This window comes from Erinaceus europaeus, chromosome X (assembly GCF_950295315.1).
Source record: "Erinaceus europaeus chromosome X, mEriEur2.1, whole genome shotgun sequence".
Lineage (NCBI taxonomy): Eukaryota > Metazoa > Chordata > Mammalia > Eulipotyphla > Erinaceidae > Erinaceus > Erinaceus europaeus.
In genome coordinates, this window is record NC_080185.1 from 119,639,573 (window position 1) to 119,654,163 (window position 14,591).

General features: G+C 49.8%; 1 protein-coding gene and 1 long non-coding RNA gene across 5 annotated transcripts in view; one reads left to right on the forward strand and one right to left on the reverse strand.

Moving 5' to 3' along the window:
* The window catches only part of LOC132535795 (uncharacterized), a 96,197-nt gene that overhangs the window by 47,953 nt on the left and 33,653 nt on the right, over nt 1-14,591 (forward strand). The window lies entirely within an intron of this gene.
* NHS (NHS actin remodeling regulator) overlaps nt 1-14,591 on the reverse strand; it is a 284,885-nt gene that overhangs the window by 47,144 nt on the left and 223,150 nt on the right. The window lies entirely within an intron of this gene.

Below are 14,591 nucleotides of genomic sequence, written 5' to 3' on the forward strand. Positions count from 1 at the left end.
GGACATAGCAGGCTGAATCCTTGCCCTCACTGAGCTTATATCCTAGTAAGAAGAAGACCCGGAAGACCTGAATTCTCCATGAGGCACTGGAGGTACCAAAGGAGGAAGACATAGAAGGCCTCCTGTCTGTGTGGAGCTGGCCTCCAGTGGAGTGCCCTGCTCTTCTAGCCCAGTGTGCCAGTCTGGCCTACTTGTTTACCACCTGCACTTCCAGGGCACCTGCTTGACTACATTTCCCAGGCGCCCCTGCAGCATGTGACCATCTAGCCTTAGAACCTGAGAAATGGTTCCCACCATTTGCAGCACAGCCCAGGGCAAGCCTCTCTCCCGCATTCTCTTTCCTGTTCCTGACACCTCGGGAGCTGCGGGCTGAAGACAGAAGATGGATGAGAGAGAGGAAGGACCCTGGACCCTTAAATGACGGCCTGGAGGAATCGACAAAGCAGCCTGCCTTCTTGACATCATGCAAGGGAATAACAAACTGTGTCATCACTGCAGTTAGTCCTCTAGCCGTCCCCGTCCCCCATCCCTCCTCAGCCTGGGACCTGGGTCCTGCCCCCCTGGCTGGTTCGCTCAGCACTCTCAGCCCACACTGCCTCCCGCATGTACTGAGGTACTGGATGGACCCTTTTCAGGCGAGAGCTTTGATATCCGCCCATTAAGCTCTGCCCGCTCATGCCAATGGAGGCTTTTATGGTCCTTTAAGTCATTTGTACTCTTAGGTAAGGGACTAATCACTGCTTTCATCTTTTCTCTTTCAGTTTGCTCAGAAGCTCTGTTTTCTACACCAGCACAAATATGAACCTTATCTTAACCCTTCCCTCCAAACGATGATCACTTCTGAATTGGCAGGGCCTGGGCTAATCTGACCAGCCGCACACGCTCACAGCTGCCTTCCTGCCAGCCAGCATGCCTCTCAGTGCCCAGCTCAGCGGTGGGCGCATGATTGGCACTGGAGAAATGCCAGCTGGGTGAATGAATGAATGTGCTGATCTAATGCTGCTAGCTCTTTAGGTGTGTGGGGAACTCCTCTGCCAAAATTCCCCTTCTTCAGAGAACATCACCAAAGCCACCCCCTCAATTCACAGCCAGCACTAACAAAAGCTTCGCCTCAGAAACCTCTGCGGAAGTAGTCAGGCTGAATTCTGGGTCACTCTGGGTGGGCGCTGGCAGCTGTGACTTACCTCTGCAGTGGAAGCTGCCTTCCCCGCACCCTCAGAATCCCGGCTGTCTGCTCTGACAGTCACAGGGCTGAGTCTCTCTGGTCAGAGCCACCAAGACCAGCCCAACTTGGCCACAGAGCACCATCAGGAAAGGTGGCCACCTTTGTCTTTCTTTGCTGAGACGTCAGGTGTGCAGCACAAACAGTGGTCTGGATCACATAGAGGGTCACCTCACTGGGCTTATTCTACCAAACAACAAAAGTCAACCACAGGAAGAAGCACTTTTGCTAGAATATCATGTGGGCCAGATAAATGGCCAGCCTGGTCCTTCTAGACACCAGTGAGAATCATTCATTATTTTATCGGCCTCTCACACCCCATCAACCAATCCCTTCTCAACAGACTGGTGCCCAGAAGCTGAGAGTGAGTTCAATCACAGGTGTGGGTCCAGTAGATACGAGACAAGACCCCTGCAAGTGGCCTATTCCGGGGTTCCAGAAAGAATGAAATAAATAATGGGAGAAGGATATTCACACGAAGAGGGGGAAACCACCAGCATAGAAACCCAATTTAAGAATCTCACTCTATCAAAGAATGAGTTTCTGAGCCTCTTCTTTTTTTTTCTGCTTTTCTTCTAAAGGCTGTCGAGCCAACAGCCTTGGTGAGCACAGCATTTATTTGCTTTTTATTCACCCAGGTAAAGAGTGTTCTTGCCAGAACAAAAGGCAGGCCAAGGCAGCCAGATTCCCATCTTGCTTCCCATTATGTCAGCTCACCATGCTGCGGCCCGTGCCGGAAATGCCAGTGTCCTTTGCGGCAGGCTTTTCTGCAAACCCACACAAGGCAGGACCCACAGTGGCTCTCCAAACAAACTGCCTTTTCATGGGGACAGCCCTGCAAATGTCCTCCCCTCAGAGTGAGTTCACATCAGAGGCCTGGGGGACCATTAAGGGCGGCAGCTTTGTGACCAGCATGGAGTTGGACTAGAGCCAAAGAAAGGCCTCAGGTAAATAATATCCCACTGTGAGTGGGGATTCCAAGCCTGGTGGGCCCTTCCTTGTCATCCTGCCTCCCTGCCAGCCCTTTCTTCATCACCCTCTCATTCCATTTTCTTCCTCTGCTGTCCCTGTTGAGAGAGAGAGAGAGAGAGAGAGAGAGAGAATGAGGTCTGAAACCCTCAGATAGGCCAAGACTCCTCTGCTGCCCTCTGGGGACACATGCTCTCTCCCAGGCTCTGAATGACTTCTTGCTTTGTTCTTATTGTCTCCCAACTGGTATCTGGGGGCAGAAGTGACACCTGCCAGGGACAGAACAGAAAACCTGGAGCTGCCAGGAAAATCAGAGCCAAACTCTGTCACCACTAGTCGTCTTCACTTTTGATCCACTCCAAACCCACACCAGGCCCTTCTCTCACACTTTCCCATGCTGAGGACACAAGTGTTATCAAAAGGCTTCCATCTTTCTCTCAATAGCCACTACTTCAGTCAGCATTGAGCATCCTGCAAGGGCTATCTCTGCCCAGGGCACTGAGAGACATGAGGTCTCTGTCCTCAGCGTTTGCTGCTTAATCGGGGTGGGGCTTAGGGGGCAGATGACAAGCACACAAGATATAATGTTAGGTGGTGTGGTGCTCTTTTTTGGTTGTGGAACTGAGACTTCACACATGAGATTTCACTGCTCCTGGGCCCACTCATATTTTCTGCTTCAGAGAAAGACAGGAGGTCAGTGAAGAGACCACAGCAAAGGCCACATCCCATTAGCACCTGAGTTTCAGTCAAGGGGTGATTCCTTTCTGGGAAGGGGGGTGCCTGGCCCCTCAGTGGCGTAAGTGAGAAGTTTTTGGTGGCTTCATGCCCCAGAAGCAGCCTCCTCCTAGAGTCATCCAACCCGGAAGTGTGGTGGCTACTTCTCCCAGAGTCCTTCAGTGGGACAGGGCTCAACCAGCCACATGGTGACCACTTGGCATATTTTGGAGGCCTGTCCCTCTGTCTGTCTCCAACAGTCCCCTCTAGGAGCGACCCGCCCTCATCCCTCACATAACTCACACACACCCTAATGCTTATCTCAGGGCCTGCTTCTGGGGGAACCTGTACTAAGACAGGCAGATAGGGAACACTTCTCTACTGAGGGGACATCAGAAAGATCCCGGATTGGGGAGCAGCTAAGGGAGCAAGCGTGCTATAAGGGAACACCAAGTGGCGAGGAAAGCCGAGGCCTGGGCCTGGGGTGGGATCCCACTCCTGTGAGAGGCCCCGCTAAGCCAAAGCACAGGACAAGGCTTCACTCTCTTCCTGCCATCGTGACAGCATCTCCTTTCATGCTCTCTTTCACCACTTCCTCCGACGGGCTCGCTTCTCATTTTCTGAGAGTTCTGTCATCTCCCTTGCAGTCTTTCATTTCATCTTATTTACATCTGTCTACCACCGACTAGCGAGGGGGAGAGACTGTCCACCGCCTGCTCTCGAGACAGCCTCCAGCAAAAAGCAGTAGACGCTCTGCATTGGAGGCCCCCCCATCGCTTTAAGGGAGGGGGGCTTTTGTGGCAGTAGTACGAGGGGTAGGGGCTTGCACATGCACCTTTCCACTACTCTGAACTGCTTTTTTAATCCAGATTGCAAGGCAAAGAGGCACCATAGCACCGGAGCTTCCTTCAGTACCACGGCACTTTCCATGTAGTGCCAGGGCTCAAATTCAGGTGGCATGCATGGCTAGGCAGTCAGTTACCTTACACCAGCTTCCCCTGACTTTAAAAATGGGAGACCTGACACCTGAGCACTGGCTATGTGGCAAGCCTCGAGCCATCTGCTCAGCCTTCCTCACCCCTCACCCTCCCACCGGCTCTCAAAGCCAGACAGTCGCTGTGCTCTGGCCCTGCAGCCTGAGCCCAGGCAGGCGCCTCCAGATCACAGCAGCTGTGGAGTTCTCTCTGGCAGCGGATAGGAGCAGAGCGCAGGTGCCTCGGAAGCTGAGCTGCTTTGCTGCCTCCAGGGAGGCTCATCATCAAAACTCTCTGCCCTGCCCCCCATCAGGCCTCTCTCTGCTGCTTGCGCTTTGGGCTGGGCTGCCAGGGAACTACCACAGAGTCTATTAGTGCCTTCTGCAGGAGTGAGCATGGAGCGAGCCCCCATGGCGACTGGGAAGGCCTGGCAGACAGGCGGGGGAGGAGCTCCAGGGGCTGTGCAGTGTGTGTGTGTGTGTGTGGGGGGGGGGTCACTAAGCTCCCTGCACCTCTAAAGCTCAGCTTCTCCTAGGTGGACAGCTATAAGAAATCAGTTTTAGCAGGCTGGGGAGACAGCATAACGGTTCTGCAAAAGACATTTCTGCATGAGGCACTGAGCTCCCAGGTTCAATCTGCAGCAGTACCACCAGCCAGAGCTGAGCACTGCCCTGGTCTCTGACTCTGTCTCTCTTTCTCTCTCTCTCTCTCTCTCTCTGTATCTTTCTCACTATATTTCTCTCTTGTTAAAAAATAAATAAAATGGGAGGGATAGCATAATGGTTATGTAAAGAGACTCTCATGTCTGAGGCCCCAAAGTCTCAGGTTCAATCCCTCGCACCACCATAAGCCAAAGCTCAGCAGTGCTCTGGTAATAATAACAATAATTAATAATAACATATTTTAACAAGAAAGAATGCAAGAAATCGGTTTTAGGTCTGGAAATATAGCTCACTTGGATAATGTGCCTGCTTTGCCATGTGCATGACCCAGGTTCGATCTTGGCCCACACACAGTGGAGGAAGCATCAATGCTGCAGTCTCTCTCCCTGAACAAAGTGGGTGTTGGGTGCCCTTTTACTCCTTGTGAATGGTCCTTCTAGATGGCTCCCAGAGCGCACCCATGGTTTCCAGCCTTCTATGGAAGCTAGATTGGCACTGAGTGACAATAGCCGCTCCTCGCCAGTGGGCTGGGCAGAGTAATGCCACCCCAGAGCCTCCTAGGTGCCCGATGCTCTCTTTCCCTCCACTGCCTGGAACCACATGTTCCAGCCTAATGCCAGGCTGTGAGAGAAAGAACTACCATAGGCTTTGTGGGCTATAGAACAGCACTGAGCCTTCCCACTTGCTCCTTCACGTGCTCTTGCACAACCTAGCTCGACACACACTTGCTCTCTTGCATCTGGCCATTCATTCATCACTTGTCCTCCCAGATGCTTCACTCACCCACCATTGCTCATGCTAGGCACTGGTGTGTTATGTTAGCGGGACTAAACCTCGAGGTCCCCCCCGCCCATGCAGGGGGTACAAATGCTCACAGAATGTACTTAGTATGCATAAGGCAACGCCGTGTTGTGGGCAGAGAAACCAGCAGTCTCAGGCCTTTGTCTCTAGAAGACTCCAAGTCTAGAAGACTCTAGCAGAAGCCCTTTCTTTCCTCAAGGGTTTGCTCAGCCCTGCCACCTGCAGCAGCTCTCCAAGGCTCACCCTTATCGCTCCCCTCCCTTCTACGAACTTCTCCAAAGCAATCTTCCTGAATTGTCATTGCTACAGGTCATGGCCCTGTTTGAAACCATCCAGGAACCTTGCATTGCCTACCCAAGGCCCACATTCCTCAATCTGCCGTCGATGGGGCCAGAGCCATCTTCCCAGCATCATTTCCCATATCTCTTTCACCCAAATGTTCCCTCTGGACCAGACGGGCATAATCCACATCCAACAACCCACTCTGGTGGAAATACTGCTGCCATGACTTTCTGCACACAGCACTCTCCCCAGGACACCCTCCATGCCTATGTCCTGTCTTCTCAACAGAGTTCACTCACAGTGTTCTCTTGGGTCTCTCCTGCCCATCCAAGTCTACAGTATTCATGCATTCAGCAACTCCAGTGTGGTGGCCCATCCACTGAAAACAGAAGCACTAAGCAAAAGGAGACAGATACAACAGAAGATAGAAGAATCTGCCTCCTTTCTCCTGAAGAAATTCTTTATCCAAACTCTTCCCACAAAGAAGAGTTCAGGCTCAGATGGCTTTACCGCTGGAATTTCACAAGACACTTGAGGAAGAAATAATACTGATTTCTGCAGTTTTTTTTTTTTTGTTTTTTTTTTTAGAAAACAGAAGAGGCACTGTCCCAGATCATTGTATGAAGCCTATATAACCTTGGTACCAACATCTGGCGGAGGACATCTCTGACAAAATCTATAGCTACCATCACATTTAATAGTGAGATATTGACTAGTTTTCCCTGAGAATAAGTAGAAATCAAGACATCTACTTTGACCAGTATAATAAGACCTAAGGACATATAGAAAAGCACTTATCAAACAACAGGAAACCTACCTACCAGCAATACTGAAAGCACAAAATACAGGACAGAGTGAATTCAGAAGCATCGCTGTAGGTGAGGCCAACATAAAAAAAAATCAATTGTAGTTTAGTAATGAGAACAGAGGATTAAATAAAGAGGAGTATCATGGAAACTATCAAATATGTAGGTATGACTCTAGCAAAAGGTGGACAGGACATCCACACTAAAACTCACAGATGACTAGTAAAAGGCAACAAATTCTAGGGAGGCCTGGATGATCAGAAGCTTCCTTCTATCCTGGGACTGGAAGCTCCAACATGACTCAGGATATCCATTTCCCACACCCCAATCCATTTGTAGATTGGAACCAATGGCCAAAGTCCCAGCAGGGTGTTTGTTTTTAAAGAAATTGACAAACTGACTCTAAAATGTGTATGCACATGCCAAGGATATAGAATAATTGAAACAATCTGGAAGGAGAACCGGTTTCAAGACTTACTATAAATCTAGAGAGGTCAAGCCAGTGTGGATTTGGCAAGAGAGTGAACATAACAGATCAATGGAACAGAACAAAGAGTATTGGAATAGACCCACATTCACTTATATAGATGATTGAATCTTCCAACTTTCTTTTTGTTTTGTTTGTTTGTTTTTTAAGAAGACATCCAATTGATTCAACTAGTGAGAGAAAGATTGTTGTTGTTGTTTTACTTTCACTAACTGTTCTGGAACACTGAATATGCATGTCGGGAAAAATGAATTCTGACCCCTAGCTCATTCCATACACAGAAGTAACTGCAGATGGCTCACAGGCCTATACATAACAAAAGGCAGAAGCCGAAAACTTCAAGAGGGAAGCGCATGAGGACATTCTAGGAGAAAATATATAAGACCATCTTCATGAACTTGCAGCAAGATGATTTTCCTGACAGGAAAATCATGAAAGGGACCAGCTCTAAAAGAAGATACCTATGAATCAGACTTTGTCAAAATTGAAAAAGTTCTGCCCATCCAAACAAATGGGCAAAGCACGGGCTGGCAATATGTATTTGCAATCCATATGCCTGACAACGTGCCGAGCGTATAAAGAGCTCCTACAAATCAATAGGAAAAATACAAAGAAGTCAATTAAAAATGAGGAAAAGGCTTAACGAGACATTTCACGGGAGATGACAAGCAAGTGGATGCCAGGAAGCGCATGAAAAGGTTAACACACTTTGTCATCAGAGGACTGCAGATTCAAGCCCATTGCATATGCTCCAGAGAGACTGCTGGTGTGTTGCCTTAGTGAGGAGGCAGAGCAGCGACTACTCTGACGCAGGGAGGGTGGGCAATGCTTCGGCCATTGTGGAAGACTCTTTCCCATCTCCTTAGAAAACTAAGCTGATACTTCCCCTATGACCCGGCAATTCCACTCCAAGATACGAAAACGTAAATCCACTCGAAGATGTGTACAAAAATGTTTTTCACAGCTTGATCCATGCTAGCTCCAAACTCAATGGATAAACAAACTGTGACACAGCCTGACAATGGATGGCTGCTCAGGAATAGAGAGGAATGCACTACTGACAGAGAGAGGGGGAGAGAGAGAGAGAGAGAGAGAGAGAGAGAGGGAGGGAGGGGAGGGAGAGGGAGAGAGAGAGAGAGAGAGAGAGAGAGAGGGCTCAGAACATGGGTATATTTCAAACATGTTCTGCTGAATGAGAGAGGTCAGATCTTAGAAAGAAATCACGTGGGGAGTCGGGCTGTAGCGCAGCGGATTAAGTGCAGGTGGCACAAAGCACAAAGACCAGCGTAAGGATCCTGGTTCAAGCCCTGGCTCCCCACCTCCAAGGGCATCGCTTCACAAGCAGTGAAGCAGGTCTGCAGGTGTCTATCTTTCTCTCCTCCTCTCTGTTTCCCACCTCCTCTCTCCATTTCTCTCTGTCCTATCCAACAACAACAATAACAATAATAACTACAACAATAAAACAAGGGCAACAAAAGGGAATAAATAAATAAAATAAAATAAGAAATCATGTGGTCTGATTCAACTCACATGAAACTCTAAACAGGCAAATCTAATCTGTTGGCTAGAAATCAGAATAATGGTTGCCAAGGTGGGCAGAAAAGTAACTGTGAAAAGGGTACTGGAAAACATTTGGGGGTGCTGGACATGCACTATTTATTCTGGTGGTAGTGGTTACAGATGGAGGCCTGCATTTTAGAGCTCACCGCATTCAACATGTTAGCCTACTCATAACTGAGTTGAGAAAATTCTATCTTAATGAAAAACCATCATCTCCCCCCAAATCCATTTGAGTTCTACTTTGTTGTATTAGTTTTATATATGAATATTTGTCTTGCCCTTTTTCTTTTTTTTATACTTTTTAAAATTTTTTCCCTTTTGTTGCCCTAGTTGTTTCTCGTCATTGTTGCGGTTATTATTATTGTTGTTGTTGCTGTCGTTGTTGTTGGATAGGACAGAGAGACATGGAGAGAGGAGGGGAAGACAGAGATGGGGAGAGAAAGACAGACACCTGCAGACCTGCTTCACCGCCTGTGAAGCGACCCCCCTGCAGGTGGGGAGCCGGGGGGCTCGAACCAGGATCCTGATGCCGGTCTGTGCACTTTCCGCCATGTGCGCTTAACCCGCTGCGCCATCTCCTGGCTCCCTGTTTTGCCCTTTTTCTAGATTCCTCAGCAAGATCTGCATAACAATCATGACTCCATAAATCGTTGAGCGAACAAATGAGGAATAATCAGACAGTGTGAAATGGAAAGGAAAGGTAGGGAGAAATTAGAATCTGACATCACACATATTTCCACTGTTTCTATTTTCCTGGGAGTCAGCACCATAGCAAACAGATCCCTATCTCCCAACACGAAACTGCAACTCAGTATCTAAGACATCTCACCTTTATATTAAAAAAAAAAAAATGGAGGCCAGGAAGTAAGAAAAGCTTTTGTCTCTTGTATCTGGAGGTTCCACCACATAATTATTACTCCACTTCTTCACTCCAGTGAGATAGACCAGAACGACACCCAAATACCTCACCTCTTCATTCATAAAACCCCGCTTCTCTCCCTTCTCACATTTATCCTCCTAGAATAATACCAGAGAAACAGTATTTGATGGGCCTGCATTATCAGGCACTATTGGGAAGGTCTAGATAAGAGTTCTGAACCACCTATTAATATTCCACATGCAAACCCTTCTCTATAACTCAGAGTCATCCGTATCCTGGCAACCCTCAAAATTTCATTCTCGTTGAATTGCTAGATCTTTATCAAAATATAATTATAGTCTTAATTTGAAAGATAAATTTTGATTGCCAATGCCGTGCCCAAAGGAAGAAATGATCAGGTGAGAGAGAGCTTAGGCACGACTGTTAACCATATAATCAATGTCATGAATCACCCATCCCCTGGGGGGGGGGGGAGAGAGAGAGAACAAACTTTGGGGGAAATTGTAAGGGGGTAGAAATCATTACATTTACACTTGCCTCTCACAATCTGTTTGCTTTCTCATCTTGTTGCTTAAGTATGTGCCATTACTTCCCAACTAACTGGAAGAGTTAGCGTCTGGCCCATGCAGAGTGTCTTGCTGCTGTCTGTATAAACAGTGGTCTAAACTGTAGCAGGAAGCACTATTCAAGAGTCCTGGATATAGATCATGGAATAGATAGTGAAGTGTAGAAAACTTAGTAGGCACCACTCCTTGCCTCGCCATCTATGGGAGAATTAAGCAGGACTTGACAGAGAGAGAAGCTTTCACTGTTGGCATGGCCCTGCAGAATTGTTCAGAGGTGAGGCAAGGTGTCTAGTCACTGGGTGTATGCTGGCCTGAGAAGCGGTGTTCCCTTGCATGAGCTGGCTTTCTTCAACCAAAGACAAGAAATACCGGCCCCCCGGCCTTCCAAGAGGGACCTGACTATAAGAAGTAGTCACCAGTGTCCGGCACTGAGGAATAACTGCGTAAGTGCTGGTGAGGAAAAGGACTGATCATGTAAAGAAGATGGTTGGAAATGGAGCCCATGGCTGTTGGAGAGTGGCGGCCATATTGTGCATGCAGTCTCCTGGGAATGTGCGTGGTGCCAGGAAGCATAGTCAGAGATCAGGGAGTCTTTTCCCTGGATTCAATCTGCTAAGTTCCTGACTGTGCAGAAAAGACCCTTAGTGTGTGTCTGGGGATTCATCTGAGGCACGGTATGGGAGGGGCCAGTGGGTGGCTGGCACTCTTGGGGAAGCCCCATCTACCAGCCTTAGTGCTTTCCTGGGCATGAACAGTTTGGTAGTGGAGACAAAACTATGTGACAAGGTAAAAGGAATGGACTTCATTTTAATATACAGTCAACTTCTCCTGAGGCCTTTTGGAATCCTTGCATTCGCCAGTCTGGAAGCCTCAGTACAGAGTCTTAACTGAGCAGATCACTGGCTCTGGTTTCTCAAGCCAGTCAGCTTGGTGTGTGTGTGGGGGGGCGGGGGGAGTTGGCTTCTTATGCAACATGAGATGGACAAACAACTCCAACCAGCAATTACCTAGCTCCAGTCCACCCCCACCCAGTCAACTGCCTCTTAACCTTGCACTAAAGAGCCTGTCCTCCTTTGAAAGCTGCTTTTCACAAGGAAACAAACATTCTAATTACTTCACAATAGTCACTGGCTGCCTACCCAGTGATAAGTGGACCACAATTGGGGGGGGGGGATCCTCACGAGGATGTTGGAGCTGGAGTTTGATGATGCATCAGGCTTCCCCCAACCAGCTAAGTGTGTCAATTGCGAACACTTAGGGCACAATTTCACACCTTAGCAAATTTATAAATGACACTATCATGACACTTCAAGGTGACTTGCTAAGAAACTCTGAAGATGAAATCCTGTATGTCCAGGTCTATGTCCACCGTGGAGCTGTGGTGGACTCAGTGCACTCAGAATCACGCTTTGAAGCTGAATCTGCCCCCCGCCCCCTCCCAAGTCAAATCCCAGAGCTGTCACCTTTTCTCCAGTTCCTTAACCTCCCTGCACCTCGTCATTCTCATCCCTAAAGTGGGAAGAATTCTGGCCCCTATCTCCCAGGGCTACTGGGAGGAGCAGATGAGTGGAGACATGTACTGGGTTTAGACCAGGGACTGGCAATTCAGAACCCGACTATATAAGCAGTTCTGCAGAAAGAACCAGGGACATTTTTCTCACATTATTGGTAAATTACACAAATAACTGGAGTCTTGTTTGTTTGTTTTTGAGTGATGACACAGTAAGAAGCTATTCATACCCTATGCAGAGGACAGGTAGAATTGCTGGCATTTTTTTTAACATAGAGATCTATATTTGACCAGCTGATTTGCCCAGAACTGTACCCAAGTCCCAAGGTAGAGATTGAAAAATGGGGAGGGAGCGGCAATGGTAAAATGCACAAGGACATGGGATTAAGCCCCTAGCCCTCACCTGGAGAGAGGAAGCTTCATGGGTGGTGAAGTGGTGCTGCAGGCCTCTCTCTCTCTCTCTCTCCCTATCTCCCCCTCTCGATCTCTCATGCCATATGAAAAATAAGCAAAAGAAACACAAGCAAGGATAAATAAAACACTTTTTAAAACTGGAGAAAGAGGCTTCTTCCATGCCAGAGTTCAATGCCAGGCACAGGCTCCATTTCCCAGCCTCTCTTGCAATTAGATGCGACCATGTGGATCGTGGATGGGGACAAAGTACGCTACTTCTAGAACAGTCTGCCAGCTCGCTCTTTTCCCTGTCTGCTGGCCAGATGCAGAGAAACCCAGGAGGGACTCTGCAACCCTAGCGGATAGTTGAGCCCTAGAAGGACATGAGAACAGATTCCCTGTCACCACAAACCAGAAGTTGCTTGTTAGGCGCCGTGTGGTAAGAAATCCAGGGCAATGTATGTGACTGCTGAGACTTCAGGCTTATTTGTCACGTACTTAGCCACCCCGACCAGTACAGCCAGGCTGATTCTCTCACTGATGCTTCAGGTGTTAAGCCTCAAGAGGAGACAGACCTTTCTGTGTGGGAGTCAGGGCGCACTGCCATGTAATGAGCTGTGGGCAGGAAGCCAAGCAGTGATGTCTGTGACATCTGGATCCAACGCATGCATGGTCTTTCCATCCTTCGTCTACGTGGGCCAGAGTTAACTGAGCCTTTCAGCTACATGGAACCGCCAGTATTGAGCACACGCTCTAAGAAGCGTGCTGATGAGGGAGATGGCCAAGGTGGACCAGCAAGTGGTTTCCAGCGTCCACTAGGAGACTAGCAGGTGGTGGGTCTCCCAGAGCTGTCTTCTCCTTTCTGAGCCCTTCCTCCACCTAAACCAGGCTCTCTGCCTTATTATTTGCCAGTGGTCATAGTCCTGTCCTGTAAGAAACTAGAGGGAAACTTTGATGCTGTGGTTTCTTTCTCCCTAGCTCTGTGTCTGTCTTTCTCTCAGAAAAAGTTGGCTTGGAGCAGTGAAGCCCCAGTGACAATCGAATAATAACAATAATAATACAGGTAATATTTAAAAAATCAAGGTAAAAAATTATAAGATTCTCAAAGGGAGGTGAGGCTTGGTTGGACCAGAAGAAGACTGCTAGAGGATTCACACTTTCTCTCCACAAACACCCAGTGCCCTTTCTGTGTTCCATTACCTACTGAAAAATTTGACATTGCCATTTCCCCAGCCATGCTAATGATTTTTTTGCCCCTCCCCCAGTTCCTATCACTCAATCAAACCCAGAAGGGGGATGGAACTCATCTTCTTCTCCTTCTCCTTCTCCTTCTCCTTCTTCTTCTTCTTTTCAAAGTTGGACTTTGCCATGCGTGCCACCAAAGGTGAATAGTGTGTGGGGGGGGTAGTGTTTCAAAGGATTTGAAAAGGAATCCTGGGAGAAGATGGCCCTCCCCACTGTCCACTGTGATGGCAGACAGTCTTCACTCCACTCCATGCCGTGTGCCTTCCCCAGAGGATGCACTGGGTCCCTGTCAGTTCCCACGAAGGGGTTCGTCACTAAGAGCTGCACCCCAGCTACCATGCACACCCCATGGTTAAAATGCCAATCTGCACCATTGGCACCTGAAGCCTCTGGGGGGAGTGGCTGACTGGCCCCTGAGGCAGAGAGGAGGCAGCCCCAAGTACATGGTTCGGTGGAACCCTGTGGCTGCAGACACCCCTGGCAGAGGGCAGAAAGGGGTCCTTGCTGGGGCTCCCATCCCCCATCTTGCAGCCCAGTGGTCCGGGGGCCTCACACTGGAATGGAGGAACTGCAGCCCTGCCTAGATACCAGAGAAACCCTGTCGCGCGCTCGGTGGCTGGGGTCTCCAGCCCGTCTGGGGGTGCATACCAGGCTTGTCCTCATGCGGTGGGGAAAGGGGTACCCCAGGCCTGTGGCCAGGTCAAACCAAGCTGCCTCTGCAGCCGCAGGGCTATTTTTAGACGCTGTTATCTTTGCCTTGCTTGCGAGCAGCTGTGGAAAACAAACTGGTGACCAGGAGGCAGGAACCGCAACGCCCCCCCCCACACACACACACACCTCCCCAGTGCCTCGCAAAAGCAGCGTGCCCAAAGTCCAGACCAGAGCCCGCGGGCTGGGGAGCCTGCATCGTCATGGCGGGCGGGTCTCCCTTCCCCACCTCTCCCCTCTCCGGGGGTCGGGACTGGGCTCTCTGGCTTGCGGGGTCCTGGGCAGGATCCGCTGGGCCCTCCGGGGTGGCACGCCCACAGCTGCTGGCCCAGGTGGTCGGGGTGGATGCAAGGGGTTAATGCTGCCACAAAAGGAAGCGCCCCGGCCCCCTGCACCCTCTCTGCCAGCTCATCCTGACCGTCCGTGAGCCTCACAGCACCGCAGCCGGTGCCAGTGACCCCCGCACCGCGCCATATCCCCGAGTCTCCTCCCCCGCGCAGCCTTCCAAGCTCCCCCAGGGGCCGAGCCCGGGGCGCCCTCCTGAGCACAGAGCTCTTGAGTCCCCGAGTCTCCGCAGGGAGCCCCGCACCGGACGCCGCAGCCCCTGCAGCCCCGTTGCCTGGCCGACTGGCTGGCTTGGACCCGGGCAGAGGCACGGCCAACTGCCGCCCCGCCCCGGAGCCCAGGCTGCGGGCTGGGAGGAGGCGGCAAACTTCAAAGCTGCAGCTGCAATACGCTTTTCCCAAATAAATCAAACGCCCCCCCAAGGTAGCGCTTCTCCCCTACGCCCCTCGGCCGTCGGTCGCCTAGAG